Below are 18,367 nucleotides of genomic sequence, written 5' to 3' on the forward strand. Positions count from 1 at the left end.
CCTTGAATTGGTTCATCTGTGTTGGTGACCGGTATTTGCTACCAGACCTTGTCTGGTGAGCAAAAGAAAAGCAGTTTTAAAAAATCTGCTATTAAAATCGAGATGATACATTTTCACATAATAATATGTAGAGTTAAGTAATGAACCATCTTTATTAATTAATTAATTTATTTTTGAGATGGAGTTTTTGCTCTATTCCTCGGGCTGGAATGCAATGGTGTGATCTCAGCTCACTGCAACCTCCACCTCCTGGGTTCAAGTGATTCTCCTGCCTCAGTCTCCGGAGTAGCTGGGATAACAGGTACTCGCCATGTCTGGCTAATTTTTGTGTGTTTAGTAGAGGCAAGCTTTCTCCATGTTGGCCAGGTTGGTCTCTAACTCTTGACTTGAAGTGATCCACCTGCCTTGGCCTCCCAAAGAGCTACGATTACAGACATGGGCCACGGCCTGACCTCAGCCATTTTTATTCTTTCAGAAATGTGATTGATAACAGTAAAGCCGTACTCCTCATGTGCCTGAAATATCCCTCATTGTCTTCTTCAGGTGGCAAGGGCTCTGGAACAGCCACATAAAGGTGAGGGCAATATTTTTTTTCATTGATTGATTGGTTGGTTGATTTTTTTTCTGTTAGAGGGGTTAGCATCCATGTATCTGAAATTGAAATTCAAGAGGAGAGACAGACACCTGTACTAGTTTTCTCTTGCTACCAATTATCACATTACCACAAAACAGTGGTTTGAAACCACAGAAGTCTGGAATGAAGTGGCTGGGTTCTCTGATCAGAGTCATGTGAGGCTAAAATCCAGGAATGGGCTGGCTGTGTTTTCTTCTAGAGCTCAAGCTGTTTTTCAAAGTTCAATACAGATATTGAAAGAGAAGACTTCATCTTTTCCAACCAGCCCCAGAAAGTTGTCATGTATGGAGCGATGTGATTAGATCCAGTGCATGCAGGTAACCTCACCAGCTTAAAGTCATATAACTGGCATATAACAACATAATCACAGGAATGGTGTCTCATCACCTTAACGGGCTTTAGAGACAAGGGTGTGGCATGTTTGGGGACCATTTCAGAAATTCCATCTACCGCAGATTCACATTCCCCCAACTGCGAAATGCATTCACCCTCTCCCTTAAGGTTTCCGAATTTCATGTCATTAAAGCATTAGTTCAACATGAAAAATGTCATGTAGACAACATCAGATGAAAAGTTTAAAATCCCATTTAAAACATCCACACCAGGTGTGGATGAGGCTTCTAGGGTGTCCATGAAGTACAGATCCTTGACATAATTCCCTTTCCTCTGTCGACCTGTGAAACTGAATGAACAGCTTATCTGCCCCTAATGTGAAATGACGGGACAGACGTGGAATAACAACTACAGTGATTCTAGTTCAAAATGAGGGAACAAGGAAGGGATAAAGAAGTCACTGACCCACAGTAGTTTGGAAATGGAGCTGGGCAAAATCCAGCAGGAGTTTCTTAATTAGGATCCACAGCCTGGGACCGACCTGCTGTCCTGTCTTTGCCTCTGGGCTCTCTGCTCTGCATTTCTTGAGACCATGATTGTTCATCTCTTTTCTCACACTCTTTTGTGTATGGCTCCTATTGCACTGAAAATGTTTTTGAGATTCATCCGTGTTGTTTTGTGTGTCAACAGTTTGTTCCTTTAGGCTTTCCATGGAATGAATGTATCACAGTTTATTGATCCATTGTTGTATTGACAGATGCTTGAATGTTTCCAGTTTTTCCTCTTATGAATAAAAGTGCTATGAACGTTCTTGTATAAATCATTTTCTGGACATATGTTTTAATTTCTCTTGGATAAATGCTTAGGAATTACTGAGTCATAGAGTAGGTAGTTGTTTAGTTCTGTAAGAAGATGCCAGACATTTTTCCCCAAAGTGTTTATACTATTGTACATTCCAAGCCTTACTGTATGAAGGTGAGAAAGCTTTTGCTACTTGCAAAGAGGCCTGTCTATAGACATGTAATTTTTTCTAACTGGAGACAGGCTGATGACTTCAGGAACATGAGCATGGGGTGCAGGACACCTGTCATGACCACCAGCATGAAGTTGGGATTCAGGAAGGAGGTGAATCGTATACGGAATCCTGGGACCAGCATGAGCTTCTGTCAGGGCACAAAGGGCACTGAAGTGAACAGGGCATAGGGGGCCCTGGTGTTATAGTAAAAAAGCGTCTCATTGGTAAAACCTTTACCCTTGGGGAGGTAAATAAATTCCTTGTTCCTTCTTGGTTACCCTTGAAGATAAGGATGGCCAAACAAAATAATATCATATCTGCAGAAAGTCAGATCTTGGTAAGATTTACTAGTAGGGAATCCAATGTTAATGCCAAGAAGCAGCGGCCAGTTGGGATCCAGTGTGAGCCTGTGGATCAAGGTGCGTACTCAAACACAGAGAGCTTTTTGAAAGATGTTACCAGTGGTTTTTCCAGGGCAGAGATGGGTCCTCTATCTTTCTCTCTAACCTAGCCCATATGCTTAGCTGAGAAGGTTTCTTCATATCACTTTAAATGATGATGTCCCTGTTCAGCAATTTTCTAAACATTCTTTAGACAGGAATTTTATGGGCATTCTCTATTGCATTAAGCTTAAATTTAAAGCATCTTATGGTTTTATTGCAAAGTGTTGCCTTGTTTCCTTTTTAAGATGATGCAATTTATAACATGGAAGTTTTCTGTCTGTCCCCTCCCTTTATGTTCCTGTAAAATGAACAAACATGTGGCCATGAAACAGATGGTCATAGAATTGGTTCAGTGGTTGTGAGTGTAGCATCCCAAGAGTGTCTTATCTGAAATCCCACCAGGAATGCCTGGACACAGTAGACAAAGTTTGTTCAACTGGATGCCTTAGGATGCATGCTTCCAAAAACAAAGTAGCCAAAAAGAAACCAGAATAACAGAATATCAGAGCCAGAGGAACATTTGGTGGTAGTTCAGTACGTCCTCCTTTTCAAGCTACAGGGGACACAGTGGAACAGAAGCAGGGATGGGCCTGCCTGCTGTGCCCAAAATTCATTGGAGATTGTTGCGGTGAAGAATTTCATTGATGATGAAGGAGAAATAAACTCCCGTCAGCTTCAATTCAGGCAGGTTTATTGAAAAGGTGAAGAAGCGTCTTGCAAAGCACAGCATGGCTGAGGCTTGTGGGCTGTGTCTGGGAAAATGAGCAGCCGACAGTGGCTGATGCTGCCCCTGACTCTGGGGCCGTGTGGTCTCTCGTTCCCTGAGAGCATCTCTTCTATTCTCTTGTGTCTTCCCTCAGCCTGGCAGTCTCTGTGTACTCTCCAACACATAATTGAGCACGGCTGTGCCAGCCCCAGTGCCACCTGGCACTTTAGGTCAAATTAGAAAGGCATGACATAAACGGGTCCTTTATAATACAGCTGTTGGAACAGCAGTTGAGAATACAGTATCTTGACTCCTGGTTTAGTACTTTATGCTGAACTTTCTTTTCTGAATATGAGCACAGACTTTGGAATGTTAGTGTCACCTAGCGTTATTAGCTAGTATTCTCCTTTTGTTTCCCCATAACATCCCCTCCTGCTTCCCACAGATCCACTCTCCACTCATTTCCATCCTGTCTTATGTCACTTGGTGCTTGTCCCTTCTAGAATGCATCTTTGGCTCCCCTGCGTACACACTTCTAGTTAGGTTTAGCAATGGAGGGCACCTGATGGAGCCTGGACGTGAGAGGAAGGTGAGGTCTGTATTTCTTCCCTCTCCCTCCCTGCTCTGGCACTGAGTATCTAGCAATATCTGCATCTGTCTGTTACTTCAGTGTTCACTCTTCCATAGCCCCAATTCTCAGTGGGTCCCATAGCATTGTTTACCTTTGTTCCTTTAGCTCCCATCAAGGAAGATCCAGAGACATTCTCTTCACCAAGGCATTAAGAAATGCACGGGTGAGGGGAACAGTGGCGTGACTGTCAAGTTCCTGTGGTACCTACCGTCTGCAAACTGGAGGTCATGGTGTGAGATGCTGCATGGATTTGCCCTGGCTGCTGTCAGTGAGAAGAACAGGGTTCTGGAAGAGTAGAGGACAGGCTGTGGGACTTGGCCATGTAGAGACAAGGCGGGAGGGATTTCCTTGAGAGGTAGGGATATGTGGTGGTTACTGATCATTGTGAGGTGTCTGGGAATGTAATGGATGGGAAATCTAGTAAGGAATGAACTTTTGTAATAATTAGAAAAGCTGTAGTTCTGAGGACAGAGACCTGATGCAGTCACCATAGTGGGAATTTATGACCTGGCATCCAGTTGAGTTGCCTGGAGCTTCTTGACTGAGGGGAGATGGATCCCTTGAGGAAGAGTGAAGCCTTCAATGTTGCCGCAAGTGTGTGCTGTCAATCTTCCTTCAGGCCTCCCCCTGAAGGACCTGAAGTCCTTTATGTGGGTGACTGAGGAAAGGGAGATACTCAGAGCTTCTGTGTCTTGTTAGATTCTGGCTCTGAAGAATGCTAACCTAAGGGCACCTGTGGTGGCCATGAAAATGCACTACTTGCATCTCCAGCAGCAGGAGGCCTAACGTATCAATAGCGCCGGCTGCTACACTCCGAATTGAGGACTTGATGACATTTCCCCCGAGTCTGTACTAGCCCATGATGAGGAAAGCCTCATATCAAGTCCTCCCAACAGAACACCCCTGATGACTGATGAGGATGTCGAAGCTGTTTTCCTGTGGCAACTGTGACTTTCTTTCTTCAAAGTCTGTTTTGTTCATGTACATTAAGTGATTTATATAAAATAGGAGAATAAATGCCTAGACTCCCATGAGTTCAGCTTTTATTGATAAACTCTAGTTCTGAGGACAGAAGCTTGATGGAGTCAGTATAGTGGGAATTTATAACTTGGCATCCAGTTCAGAGGCTTGGATCTTCTTGACTGAGAGGAGATCGGGTCCGTCTGGGGAACAAAGAAGCCTTCAATGTTGTTTCAAGTGTATCCTGTAAATCTTCCTCTAGGCCTTCCCAGAGGGATCTGCTATATGACTTATGATCCAGTGACCCCAAATTCAGAGTGTTCTTGTCTACTCTGAAGAATGCAATATCTTACTCCTCTGGATTCAACCTAGTACCAATATTTGTGTGTAGCTATGCAGCTTAATAGACCAAAGCTAATTAGATGAGGAATGGTAGACCCAATTCAACCGTACAGGCATCAACCATATCAGCATACAGGCATCCCTCTCCCACCGTTTCATTTTTGTCCCCACTCCAACGTCTTCTCCATTTTGTTTGTATTAATTTTCTATTGCTGCATGCTAAATTACTGCTAGCTTTTAGAGGCTTAAAATAAGACTGATTTATTTTCTGGCAGTATCCACAGATGAGAAGTTGAGGCCTGGATTAGCTGGGTCTTCTTCTTAGGGCCTCCCAGGCTGAAATTAGGCTGGGTTTCTTTCTGGAGTTTCTGGAGAAGAACTTGCTGTCTAGTTTCCTCAGGTTGTCAGCTGAGTTCAGTTCCTTGTGACTGCAGAACTGAGATCTCTGTTTTCTTGCTGACTGTCAGCCAGGGGCCTCTCGCTGCTCCTGGAGGCCTCCCATGTTCCCAATACATGCTTCCTCCAGCCAGAAGAGGAGACTCGTCCTGCATGGAAACCCTCCTGCACTTCACATTTCTCCAGGAAGACCTCAGTCCCTCCAAGGAACTCACCTTCATTAGGTCAAGCTCATAAGATCATCTCTCTATATTAAATTTGACTGATCTGAGATCTCAATTACATCTGCTAATGTGTTTTTGCCATAAATTGTAACACAATCACAGGAGTGATATCACTGGCTTTTCTCTACGCTCAGGAAGAAGTGATTATATGAGAACAAAGATCACTGGGGGTCATCTTAGGATTCGACCATAATATTATAAAGACACAGTAATTAAAAGAGTATAACAGATTTCTGCTTGTTTCTGTTAGAATAAATCATATCGGACTAATCCTGCCTCCATAAACAACCATAAAATTGTTTTCAGACAGTGGACAACAGGCAGTACAATAGGAAACTTAAGGGGGGAGCCCCGTGATTTCCTAGTTCTTTAGGGAGAATTTTTCAGCAGCTGCATCGTGGGCTGGAGTCCACTCAGAGCAGGACAGCCCCACTGAGGTGAGAAGGCAGAGATCAGAGTTGAAGTCCACTGAAGCAACTGCAGTCTGTGGGGCAGGGCAGCAATGAGGAGACAGCTGTTCAGAGGGGCAGCTGTCGAAGTCCATGAGGGGTTCCATGTGCACACTTATCAAGGACGGGACTGTACCTGCACAAGGAAAAGACAAACAGATTTAACAGAGGGGTGGCTGCTGTCAAACTGAGTTTGGACCAGAGGTACTTGAGGTGGAGGAGGGTTGGGGAATGGATGATGGTGTTTCTGCCATCCAGGGTGGGAAGAACTCACACACACCTCATTAGCAGCCGGGTATCCAACTGAGACACTAGAATGACTGTGCTTTAGGAATAAGTGTCACACTTTACAGTAAGGCCTATTCTAGACCAACCCTAGTAAAGCTTAAAACCAAACCCTGACAAAATCCACAAAGCGGTGGATTGGTGATTGCCAAATTAGAGGGTCTTGGGAAATGCTGTGGGTTTTCCATGCATTCGTTTTAATAAAACATAAACCAAGTCCACATAAGTCCAAAGTGATCAGACAGTAATTTTCCTGCCCACTAGAATAAAATTAATTCACACAATCAATGACACAAGCTAGTCAAGTCGACATTTAAGCAAAATACATCTAAGAACAGCTAACAAATAACTCTTCTCAAACTCACATAGAACATTCACCAAGATAAATCACATATGCTGAGGAATCCTTAGTATTTTCTGTCATTTCTCTTTGACTTGTGTATACTGTGCTCAAGCTCTTAAAATTATACACTTTAATTATACACTTTAAATATACTTTATTATACTTTAATAAATCTCAATTGCATGTAATTTATATTTCGATATATTTGTTAAATTTTATAATTAAAAAAAGTGTCCTGGCTTGATTCAAGAAATCTTTTTTATATTTAAAAAATATAATTTTATATATTATCAGGGCAAAAGAGAAAAACCGTATGATAACGTTATCATACACAGTAAAAACATTTGGCAAAATTGAAAACTTTTTTCATGATTTTTATAAAAACAAACCCCAGAAAACTCTCAGCATGATAAACACAGAAGGCAACACTTCCAACCCCATTAAGGATAGATTTGAAAAAATCTCACAGGTAACATTATATTAAATGGCATAAAGTTGAATGCTTTTCTATTAAATCAGAGAAAAAAGTAGAATATCTGTTGGTACACTTTCAATTCAGCATTATAATAGAGATCTAAATCAATGCACTAAGGTAAGACAAATAAATAAAAGTATTGAAAAGACTGAAAAGAAAGAATTGAAATAGTCTTTATTCACAGATAATGGCTGTGTAAATAATCTTAGAAATCTACAAAAATCTACCAAAACTAATTAGTGAGTTTGATAATGTTACAGAATATAAGCTCAATATAAGTAGTCTTGTGTATTTCTGTATATTAGCAACGAGCATTTGGAAAAGGAAGTAAAAAGCAGTGTCATTTAAAGTAACATCTAAATACATGTTTTCTTATAGATAAATTCAACAGGCTGGGTGCAGTGGCTCACACCTATAATCTTAGCACTTTGGGAGGCTGAGGTGGGCATATCATGAGGTCAAGAGATTGAGACCATCATGCGTAACATGGTGAAACCCAGTCTCTACTAAAAATGCAAACAATTAGCTGGGTGTGGTGGCATGTATCTGTAGTCCCAGCTACTCGGGAGGCTGAGACAGGAGGATCACTTGAACCTGGGAGGCAGAGGTTGCAGAGAGCCGAGATCGCATCACTCCACTCCAACCTGGGTAACAGAGCAAGATTCTGTCTCAAAAAAAAAAAAAAAAAAAAAAAAAAAAAGAGAAAGAAAGAGAGAGGGAGGTAAGGAGGGAGGGAGAGAAGAAAGAAAGAAAAGCAACAAAATTTATGTAAGGCCAGTACACCAAAAACTACAAAAAATTGCTTTAAGAAATTATGAAAGAACTAAATTAGTGGGGAGATAAACCTTGTCATGGATCAGAAGAGTTATGTTTAGAAAGTCAGCTTTTCATCAGTTGATTTCCAGATCCAATGCAATTCTAATAAAAATTCCAAGCAACATTGTGGTAGAAAATTACAAGTTGATTCTACTATTTATATGGTAATGTCAGTGATCAAGAATAATAAAGGAGCAATATTATAAGAGAATAATGGTGAATGAATTCACTACCTATTTCCAGAATTACTCTGCAGCTATGAAAATCATGTGTTTTGTTGGGAAAAAAAATAGAATATATATCAGTGGAAGGGAAGATACTTCTGTATCTTCTATATGTGAGTATCAGAAATAGATACTCACATATATGTCTAATTAATGATTCTTAGGACATATGTATGTATACAAACGTTTGTGTGTATAGACACACACACACACACCGTTTTGAAGATTATCTATCATTATCTCCAAATAGGGAACATTAAGAGAACATAAAAGGAAATTACAATATAGGAGATATCATATTTATCTCCAACAAAGGGTTTTTTTAGAGTGTGTGTATATGTGTGTGTGTGTGTGTGTGTGTGTGTATGTATATAGCACTCTGATTAAAGCATAATGAAACAGTTTCTCTAAAGACTTGAATAGATACTTCAGAAAAGAAGATACATGAATGGTCAATTAGCATAGGAAAAGATGCTCTACTGTTTAGTCATCAGGGAGATCAATCAATACAACAATGAGATACCAGTACATATCCATGAGAATGGCTAAAATTTAAAAGGCTGAAAGTAGCACATGTTGGTGAGGATATAAAGCACTTGCAAGTGTTATACTTGTAGGAGTGAAAAATGGTATGACTTCTTTGAAAGTGTAACAGTTTCTCAGAGGTTAAACATATACAACTCAGATGGACAGTCCTTCGATTCCTAGGAATTTACATACTATGTCTGCACAACGATCTGTGTGTGTTTCCAGACTAAACTGAGGGGTGGGCTGCTATGTCTGGTGGCCCAGCAAGGAGATGCAGATGAACTGGGGAGGAAGAGAGTTTTTACTTCTGCAACTGGTTACAGGGAAAAGGCCTGGAAATTATCACCACACCAACTCAGAATTACAAAGTTCTCCTGAGCTTATGTGCCTTCTAAGCTATATGTGTATATGGAAGTTGCATTCATCTAAATACATAAGTGATTAACTTCTTTTAATCTAGAACTAAGTTCTGAGTCCTGAAGACCTTCCTCTGGAGCCTCAGTCAGTTCACTTAATCTAAATGGGTCTAGGTGCTGGGGACCCTTATCCTGTCTTCTGCTAAATCACAGAGGTTTGGGGAGTTCCTTCAGACCTCCAATAAACTTGTTCGTGGAGGCCTGGGGAGTTTCTTCAGACCCCCAATAAAACTTGTTTAATGCCAAATGACTCCTTTAAAAGTGCCTTTGTAATTTTGTCATGCTTTAAGGCTCAGGAAAATCCTAGGCAAAACTCTTGGTGGGCTTTTGTTACATTCCAGCCTTTGTATAAGGGCACTGGCTTTTTTTTTTGTTTGTTTGTTTCCTCTTAATATTTGATTGGACCACTCAGTTGGTACTGAAACAGTTGTCAGGAGGCCTGTGGTAGTGAGACCTGGCCTGCCATGTGTGGATGCTCATGGTAGTTTCTTCATGCTAGCCCAAACGTGGAGGATAGAAATGTCCAATAACAGGTGAAAGGATAAACAAATATGGTATAGCCACACAAAGGAATACTACTTAGCAATTACAAGGCATGAACTCTTGATGCAAATACTCATATGGATGGATTTTAAAATTACGTTGATGTATGAAAGAAAGCAGACACAAAAGAACACAGGTATAATTTCATTTATAGAAAATGGTTAAAAAGGAAATGGACCTGAAGTGGCAGCGGCTCCTTGGGGCCGAGGGTTGAAAGACTGATGAACTGCAAAGGGGTCCAAGAAACTTTGGTGTGTAGGGAAATTCCTCTATCTTGGTTGTGGCAGTAGTTCCATTAGTGTATGCATTTGTAAACATGCATTGAATTACACATTTTAAAGTGATGCAATCTGTTGTACCTAAATTATAACTTAATAACATTGATTTCATCATCTTAATTTCTCCATACTAGCAATTAGCAGCTAGAAAATGAAATGCAATAAAACATAATAGAGATTAATAGCCGGAATCATTACATGCTTAAGAATATATGCAGTGAAGCAGGTACAAGGCCCCTAAAAGCAATTGGTGAGAAAAATGAAAGAAGGCTAAATAGAGAAGTATATGTCATTTTCATTGATTGGAAGATTCCATGTTGTTAGCGTATTACATCAACACAGTTCTGATTAATATTTCTAGTAGGAGATTTTAAGGAAATTTAAAAGCTAATTTCAAAATGTATTTGAAAATCAAAGAACCTAGAATAGGCAAGTTGGTCTTGAAGAAGCAGTAAGTTGGAGGACTTACTCTGCTAGACTTCAAACCTGATATTAAAGCTACAGTAATTTTAAAACGGTAGTACTGGTGTAAGTATTCATAAATATATCAAAGTAAAAGAATACAGATTCAAACAATATGCCCACATATGAACAGTTATTTAATGAGTAGAATCTTTTTTATTCATAAAAACATCCCTCAAAACAAAAAAGTTTTCCAACCACACACAGGAGGAGTATGAGTAGGGGAAGGTGTCTGTCCCTCTATCCCTGGCCCCCAGCCCATGTGGTTTTGGCAGCAATGAGGGGTGTGGGGTAACGGCTCCCGAAATTAAAATGGTGTATGTGTGTATGAGAAGGAAAGGGGGGCAAACCGTGGGGAGCAGTGGAGGGGAAGGAACAAAGGAGGTCAGTACTGGGAAGGCTGAAGGAGGGAGGACATTTCATAACATTTATTGTTGGTGAAACTGCCGTGGACACCTTCTTTGCCCATCAGCAGGCCTAGCGTCTTGGCAGTCATGGTGCCGGTGACATTGAAGGTGGAGGCTCCATCGATGCTCTTCGTTTGAAGATCCACAGTCAATTCCCCATCCTGCAGCAGTGAATCCGGGACCACAGTACATTTCTAGCCCCCAGTGTCAGCCCATTCACAAAAAAGCTTGACCGGTCTTTGCCAACCAGGACACCAAGCTCAGCTGACGTGATGTTCATAAAGGTTTTCCCTGGGATGGTGGCCCAGATGGAGGGCGAGTCCTTGTTGCCCACGATGGCCGCGTCCTAACAGGTCCGGTCCGCCACGAGGCTGTGGATAGAGGCATCCGCCTGGCCGTTGTGCTGCTGGGGGGGCTCCTCTGGTCGCTGCTGCTGGGCCGCCTGGGCTGGCGGGCAGGGGAGGCGGAGAGCTCGGGGCAGGCGCTGCCCTCCTCACCATGGCTCTGCTAGCTGTGCAGCGGCCCTTGCACCGCCGTACATATATAATATATATATATAATACATACTATACTTTAAGTTCTAGGGTACATGTGCACAATGTGCAGGTTTGTTACATAGGTGTACATGTGCCATGTTGGTTTGCTGCACCCATTAACTCGTCATTTACATTAGGTATTTCTCCTAATGCTATCCCTCCCCCAGCCCCCCACCCCAGGACAGGCCCTGGTGTGTGATGTTCCCCGCGCTGTGTCCAGGTGTTCTCATTGTTCAGTTCCCACCCGTGAGTGAGAATGTGGTCGCACCGCCACTTCTGAATGTTTTAAAAACAAAGTCGCCAATGCCCTTCATTGGGGAAATGAAAGACTTTTAAGTAAATCGATTATGAGTGAAATAATATTTGTTGTTTTAAAAAGTTAATATTAACAACCACTCTCCATCATACTTTGAAATTAACTTAACGTGAAAATTCAAATTAGAAACCTTGTAAAGGAAAATGAGAAATAGTTTCATGAACTTGACATAGGAAAATATTTCTTAGACTAGATACTGTAGCACTCACCGCAATAAGAAATCAAGTGAATTGCACTTCATTTTTAAAAACCTTCTGCTTATTATGTTGTTAACAACTTAAAAGCTATCTGTAGACCAGAAATAGCAAATAATTATAATATAGCAAAAAATATGTATATTTGAATGGACGCATTCAAAATATATAAAGAACTCCTATAGATTACAAAGAAAATGACAAACACCCCAGTAATAAATGAACATAAAAATCTGAGAAGATATTTCCCATAAGAAGATGTCTAACTGAACATTAAGCGTGAGAAAACCAACATAAGATATCACTACACACCTGGTAGAATGGCTATAATTTAAAAGACCAAAAATATTAAGTGTGTGGGAATGTAGAGCAACTGGAAATGGCCTACATCTTTCATAGCAATGTAAAGTAATACAATTACTTTGCAATAGTCTGGGTCCATTTTCTTCCCATTCACCAAGCAACTCCATCCCCAGCTATAGATACCCAGGAAAATAAGTACGTATCTTCACAGAAATAATTGTATGAGAATATTCATAGTTACTTATACACAGTAGCCAACAACTAAACCTGTCTCCCATCAGAAAAATGAATCTCAAATTGTGTGATAATCATGTAATCAATAGGATATAACTTGGCCAAAACAAAATGAAACAAGGGAAAATCACAAAGAAATGAGTGTCATAGATAACCACCTGAGTAGGATAAGTGAAAACAAGAGAACCTACTAAATGATTCCATTTGTTTATTTTTTTGAGTTGGAGTCTCACTCTGTCCCCCAGGCTGGAGTGCAGTGGCACGATCTCGGCCTCTGACTCCCGGGTTCAAGAAATGTTCCCTGCCTCAGCCTCCCAAGTATCTGTGATTAGAGGCACCTGCCAGCGCGTCTGGCTAATTTTTGTATTTTCAGTAGAGACAGGGTTTTGCCGTGTTGGCCAGGCTGGTCTTGAACTCCTGACCTCAGGTGATCTGCCCACCTCAGCCTTGCAGTCTTGGGATTACAGGCATGAGGCACCAGGCCTAGCCAAAATGATTCCATTTTTTTGAAGCACATGATCAAGCAAAATTAATCTGTGGTGGCTGCTCTAGTTTAAATATTAGTCCCCTCCAAATCACATGTTTAAATGTGGTCCCCAGTGTTGGAGGTGGGGGTTAATGGTAGGTGTTTGGGTCATGGGAGCGGATCCGTCATGATAGATTAATCCCCGCCCTGGGAGAAGGTAGTGAGTGAATTCTCTCTTAGCTCCTGTAGGAGCCGGTTATTAAAAAGTGCCTCTCACCTTTACTTGCTGTCTTTTGCTTCCTCTCTCACCATATGATCTCTGCACACTCTGGTTGCTTTTCACCTGCTGCTGCAAGTGGAAGCAGCCTCAGGCCCTCATGAGGAGCAGATGCGGGTGCCATGCTTCTTGTGCAGCCTGCAGAACTATGAACAAAATGCACCTCTTGTCTTTATAAATTACCCAGCCTCTGGTCTTCCTTTCTAGCAGGACACAGAGACTAAGGCAGTGACAACATTCAGAATATCTTCTTCATTTGGGGGATGAGCATTGACTGGCAAGGACCACATCAGAACTTTGTGGCATGGAGGAAAATGTTCTCTGTCTTTAACTGGGTGTTATTATACAATGTATAATTATATTAAAATGTGTTAAGCTGTACTTTTAGGTTTTTTGCAGGATACTCTATGCAAATTATACCTCAGTGAAGAACTGTCAGCATACAACAAAGAGAGAGATAGAAACACTCAACAATTGAAAATTGACAAAAAATAGATAACAAATATTTAGCCTAGAAATAAGAGGGATCCATTGAGAAGAAACCAAAAGCAATGGAATAGAACAAAGATTAAAAGAAGTATAATACAAAAGAGTTTTAAATTTCAAAGTTTGAAATGATATTAAAGTGGCACACTCTTTCCTTGGGAAAATCAAGTGAGAACCATAAACTCTGAGACGAATTCCAGCAAAGGTATGTAAATCAGTTTGATCTAATGGTACAAGAGTAGCTTTGAAGGCCAAAAGGAACTGGTTTCTAATTCTTATTCCTCTCCTCACTACTTTTGTGACCTAGGGAAATTTTCCAATCTTTCTGAGTTTGTTTTTTCATCAGGAACAGGATAATACCTAAGTGACAGGCTAGTTCATAGATTTAAATATGATCGCATGGCAGCGGACATGAACCATAATTAATTGTTAAGAATATATTTACACTGAACTCTCCTTTATCCATGTGAAAATTGTAGACAAACAACAATTGACAAAGAATAGACAGAATGTTCTAAGATAAATATTATTCCTTTGTTTCTGGAAAGAAGTCACACATATAGTAAAAATAATTAGAGAGGACCTAGTTCATATTGAACAATCTTCCCCAAACCCTGAAACAGGTCTACTTTCTAACACCAGAGATGTCTTGACTGAGTCCAACCCCTGCAATCTCCTCTGTCTGGAATAGACAGAGGAAGTTTGCTCCAGCCTTAGAACAGCATGGGCTGGCAAGCATTCTCAGAGAGGCTCTCAGCTTCAACTCTAAAGGGCCTGAGGAATATGTGCAAGTGGGTCGGGTTAAGGCCAAGCTGAACCACAGACCAGGGCTCTTACCAGCGCCAAAGTCAGTGGAAGGATATCAGTCCCCAGAGCTCTGTTACAGGCCATGGATGCTGCATGGAGGGGTGGTGAGCCTATGAATAACAATCAGGAGAAACATCGGTAATGGACAGGAGGCATAAATAAACCATGTCCACCCTCCTCTACAACCCAGGAAAGTTCTCCTTCAAAAAACGATGTCTTGAAGAAAACAAGTACAAATCTTTGTGACTTTGGATTACACATTTTTTAAGTAGGCACAAACAATCCAAAAATAGATGGAGAAATGGACTTCATTAAAATAAAAACTTATATGCTTCCAAGGACAGTGTCAAGGAAGTGAAAAGATAATCCACATAATGGGAGAACTATTTCCAAATTATATATTTGACACAGGTCTAATACCTAGAGTATATAAGGAATTCATATAACTGAGCAAAAAACGACAACCAACCAAATTTAACAATGGGAAGAAAGCTGTGAGTAGAGGTTTCTCTAAGGAAACACACAAATGGCCAAGAAGCACATGCTAAGATGTTCAATGTTTTTCATCATTAGGAAAATGTAAATTTAAACCAAAATGAGATACCACTTCACACCCAGTACTATGACTTAAGAAAAAAATAAAGACAATATATGTTTGGAAAGTTATGGAGAATATGGAATTCTCATATGTTACTGTTGGGAATGTAAAATGGCATAGCTACTGAATTTGGTGAACAGTGTGTGAGTTCCTCAAAAAGTTTAACAATAAAAAAAAAGTTAAACATAAGGTGACATATGATGCAGCAGTTGCACTCCTAGGCTTATAACCAAGAAAATGAAAAACAGGTGTTCACTCAAAAACTTGTACAAAGCTGTACATAGCAGCATTATTCTTAATAGTTAAAAAGTGGAAACATCTTAAACCACCATCAGTTGATGAATAAACAAAATGCGGTGTAACCATATAGTGGCATATTATTGGGCCATAAAAGTTCATGTACTGATGCAGGTTACGAAGGATGAAACTTGAGAACAGTATGCTAAGAAACAGATGGAAAATGCCACAGTTTGTTATTCCATACAGAGGAAGTGCCCAGAACAAGTACATCTAGAGAAAGTAGATTAGTGGTTGTCAGAGACAGCAAGAAGGGGGGAATTGAAGAGTGACTGCCCGTAGGTACAGGCATGCTTTTTGGCATTATGAAAATATTCTGGAATGAGGTAGTGGTGATGGTTGTGAAACTTTTGGAATATGGTAAAAGACTGAAATGTGTGGTTAAAATGGTGAATTTTGTGATATATGAATTATACTATAGAAATAATGATAACAGTAATAAAGCAAAGTGTCTTTCCACATCTCCATGTCCTGTATTTTCATTAAAAAAAAAAAAAAGGAAAAAAAAAACATTTCAGGCCAGGCTCGGTGGCTCACTCCTGTAATCCCAGCACTTTTGGAGGCCTAGGTGGGAGGATCGCTTGAGGCCAGAAGTTCAAAACCAGCCTGAGCAACATAGCAAGACCTTGTCTCTATGAAAAATAAAAAATTAGCCAGAAATGGTGATGTGCGCCTAGAGTTCCAACTACTTGGAAAGCTGAGGTAGGAAGATCGCTTGAGCCCAGGATTTCGAGGTTGCAGTGATCTATAATCACCGGTGCACTCCAGCCTGGGTGATAGAGCAAGACCCTGTCTCAGAAAGGAAAGAAAAAAAAAAAAGGATCTCACTTTAATAGTAAGTGACCAGAATGTGATGCTGGCAGCATGTTGTGAGGAAATGTATTAGATGAAAGAAGTTAAATTCCAGAAGTTTTCCTTTTTTCAGAAATGAGGTATGAGGGAGCAAAACATGTACCTGGAAGGAACTGACCCAGCTGGATTGGAAAATGTGAGAAGGGGGTGGGGAAGAGGCTGCTCCACCCGAGATCTGGCTCCAGGACTTACAGCAAGGGGAACTTGGGCAAGTTACAGACTCTCTGTGCCTCAGTTTCTTCATCAGCAAAACAGAAAGAATCATCCCATCAACTGTAAGGTCAGTGCTATCAGTGGGTCCCCAAATTGAGTGCACAAATCTAAGTTTTGTGCTTCATCTTCAAAAACTCAAACTAATAACAAACTTGGCCTTATGAGAAATCATAAGTATTTTTCTATTTCCATGAGAATTTAATCTCAAAACAGGAATCAGAAAAATATTAAGTCCAAGGCATAACACCTAAACCATTGCTCATATTTATTCTTTCTAAATAGAACAAAGTATAAAATCGTCTCCATAAAACATACACTGTGGTTATAAAAAGGCAAAAGTCTTAGTGAGAATCATTGGTATTCCATAGAAGAGTGAATTAAACACAGCCAAGGGAGGACCCAAGTCTCATACTTCTCTTGTATATTCCAAAGTTTCAGGGAAATTCCAGGTGATAGAGGTTATTTCCCATAATGTTAAAGCAAGGTTTCAGACACTTGAGAATTTTGGTCCCAGTCCTCTAGGAGGGCACACCTCTGTCCTGGAAAATAATCCAGGTATGTATATTCTTCCTGTGACTCATTCTGGTCATTCTTCCAGCATCAAAAAACCAAAAAATGGAAATAGTCCACATACATGCTTTGCTATCCCTCTTCTTCAGGTTTCTTACCTGTTACATATGGATAATAGCATTACCTTAAGGATTATGGTGAAGATACGACGTCCAAATATGAGCACAGTTTTGAGCAAAATGCCTTGTATGAATTGGTCAGTGAATATCTACTAAATAATTATGTGAATATTTACTGAATTATATGGATCCTAGGAATAATGACTGAATAATGACTGTGATTGCTTTTATTGGCAGTGCTGAAAACTCATCCCTGTGTGACCTCAAGTAAGCCATGTAACTTTGTGAACCTGCAGTTTTATCATTTTTAAAATGAAGAAACTTGACAGATTTTCATCATGACACAGAACGTCAGGTCTCCCAGACCCCGGAAAATACATTTACTTAAAGCTGTTGATACATCTCAAAGCAGTATCCTTACAGTGTCATTGGAGGACAGTGCGGGCTGCAGTGAGGCACGCCTTCAAATGGGATTGATCCAGTCCTCGTTCCTTCACTTCCACATGAATGCTGAGCGGCCCAGGATCACACCCAGTGCACCCACAACTCAGGCAAGTCCAGCAGCCAATCCTAGGAGACCTGGGCTACAGAACAGTCTCCCAAGTTCCAGGCTCACAAAACCTCGGTGGGGATGGAAGCTGAGAAAGTGAGGAGGTGGCTCAGGGGATTGCTCTTTCCTACTCATTCCTCTCATCTCAAACTCACCTTCTGCTGCACCACTGAGGATCACCAGCCAACCCTGACCATAACCTTGACCTTGCCATGTTCTGTTAGTGAAATGAAACCAAAAATGAATGATGTTAGTCCAACTCAACAAAATATATATCAAAACATATTCCATAAGAGCCGCTCATGGCCCTGTTCTTTCCAGTATATGGGAAAACAAAAGGGAAACAACCAAATAGCATCAGGTTTATGAAACTTCCTAAGATAGACGGTCATACATGTTTTCAGGAGATCTCTATATACATGAGTTTGATCACTTGATCCCTTGAAAAGAGCTCTTGAGGCACTAGAATGACATCCACAATTGACAAGTATGAAATGTGGTGCTCAGTGTCGTGAAAATACAAATCAACCCACATAGAGGAAGAGCTTTGGACATAGGCATGTCAAACTGGTCTAGAGTGTAGTGAAAGCCAAGATGCTTTTCTTACTGGTGCCCCAGTAAGAAAAAAGAAATCAACGTAACAATGAGATGCAGCAAGAAGAATACTGAGACAGGAAAGAAAACTTTTTTAAAAAATGA

At 40.6% G+C, this 18,367-nt stretch overlaps 1 protein-coding gene, 1 long non-coding RNA gene and 1 pseudogene across 8 annotated transcripts in view; 2 read left to right on the forward strand and 1 right to left on the reverse strand.

Annotated features, from left to right (window-relative positions):
• The first annotated feature begins 475 nt into the window (after nucleotides 1-475).
• On the forward strand, nucleotides 476-5,912 carry LOC141408777 (uncharacterized). Of its 2 annotated transcripts, XR_012425501.1 has the most exons (3): nucleotides 476-574; nucleotides 834-951; nucleotides 3,868-5,912. It is a non-coding gene; the product is annotated as an uncharacterized lncRNA (long non-coding RNA). The 2 variants fall into 2 exon arrangements; XR_012425500.1 differs by lacking the exon at nucleotides 3,868-5,912 and having other exon boundaries at nucleotides 834-1,787.
• A 4,734-nt stretch (nucleotides 5,913-10,646) lies between these two features.
• Nucleotides 10,647-13,360, reverse strand: LOC135964965 (profilin-1 pseudogene; annotated as a pseudogene).
• A 3,067-nt stretch (nucleotides 13,361-16,427) lies between these two features.
• The window catches only part of NBPF1 (NBPF member 1), a 30,780-nt gene continuing 28,840 nt past the window's right edge, over nucleotides 16,428-18,367 (forward strand). For 4 of the 6 annotated variants that reach the window (XM_074018932.1, XM_074018937.1, XM_074018939.1 and 1 more), the window contains exons 1-3: nucleotides 16,428-16,556; nucleotides 17,149-17,255; nucleotides 17,356-17,669. The gene's annotated coding sequence lies outside the window, so the exon portion shown is untranslated. Of the gene's footprint in view, nucleotides 16,557-17,148; nucleotides 17,256-17,355; nucleotides 17,765-18,367 lie in introns of all 6 variants that reach the window. The other 2 variants (XM_074018933.1, XM_065529299.2) reach the window with 2 other exon arrangements.

The sequence above is a fragment of the Macaca fascicularis genome, chromosome 1, assembly GCF_037993035.2.
Source record: "Macaca fascicularis isolate 582-1 chromosome 1, T2T-MFA8v1.1".
Taxonomy (NCBI): domain Eukaryota; kingdom Metazoa; phylum Chordata; class Mammalia; order Primates; family Cercopithecidae; genus Macaca; species Macaca fascicularis.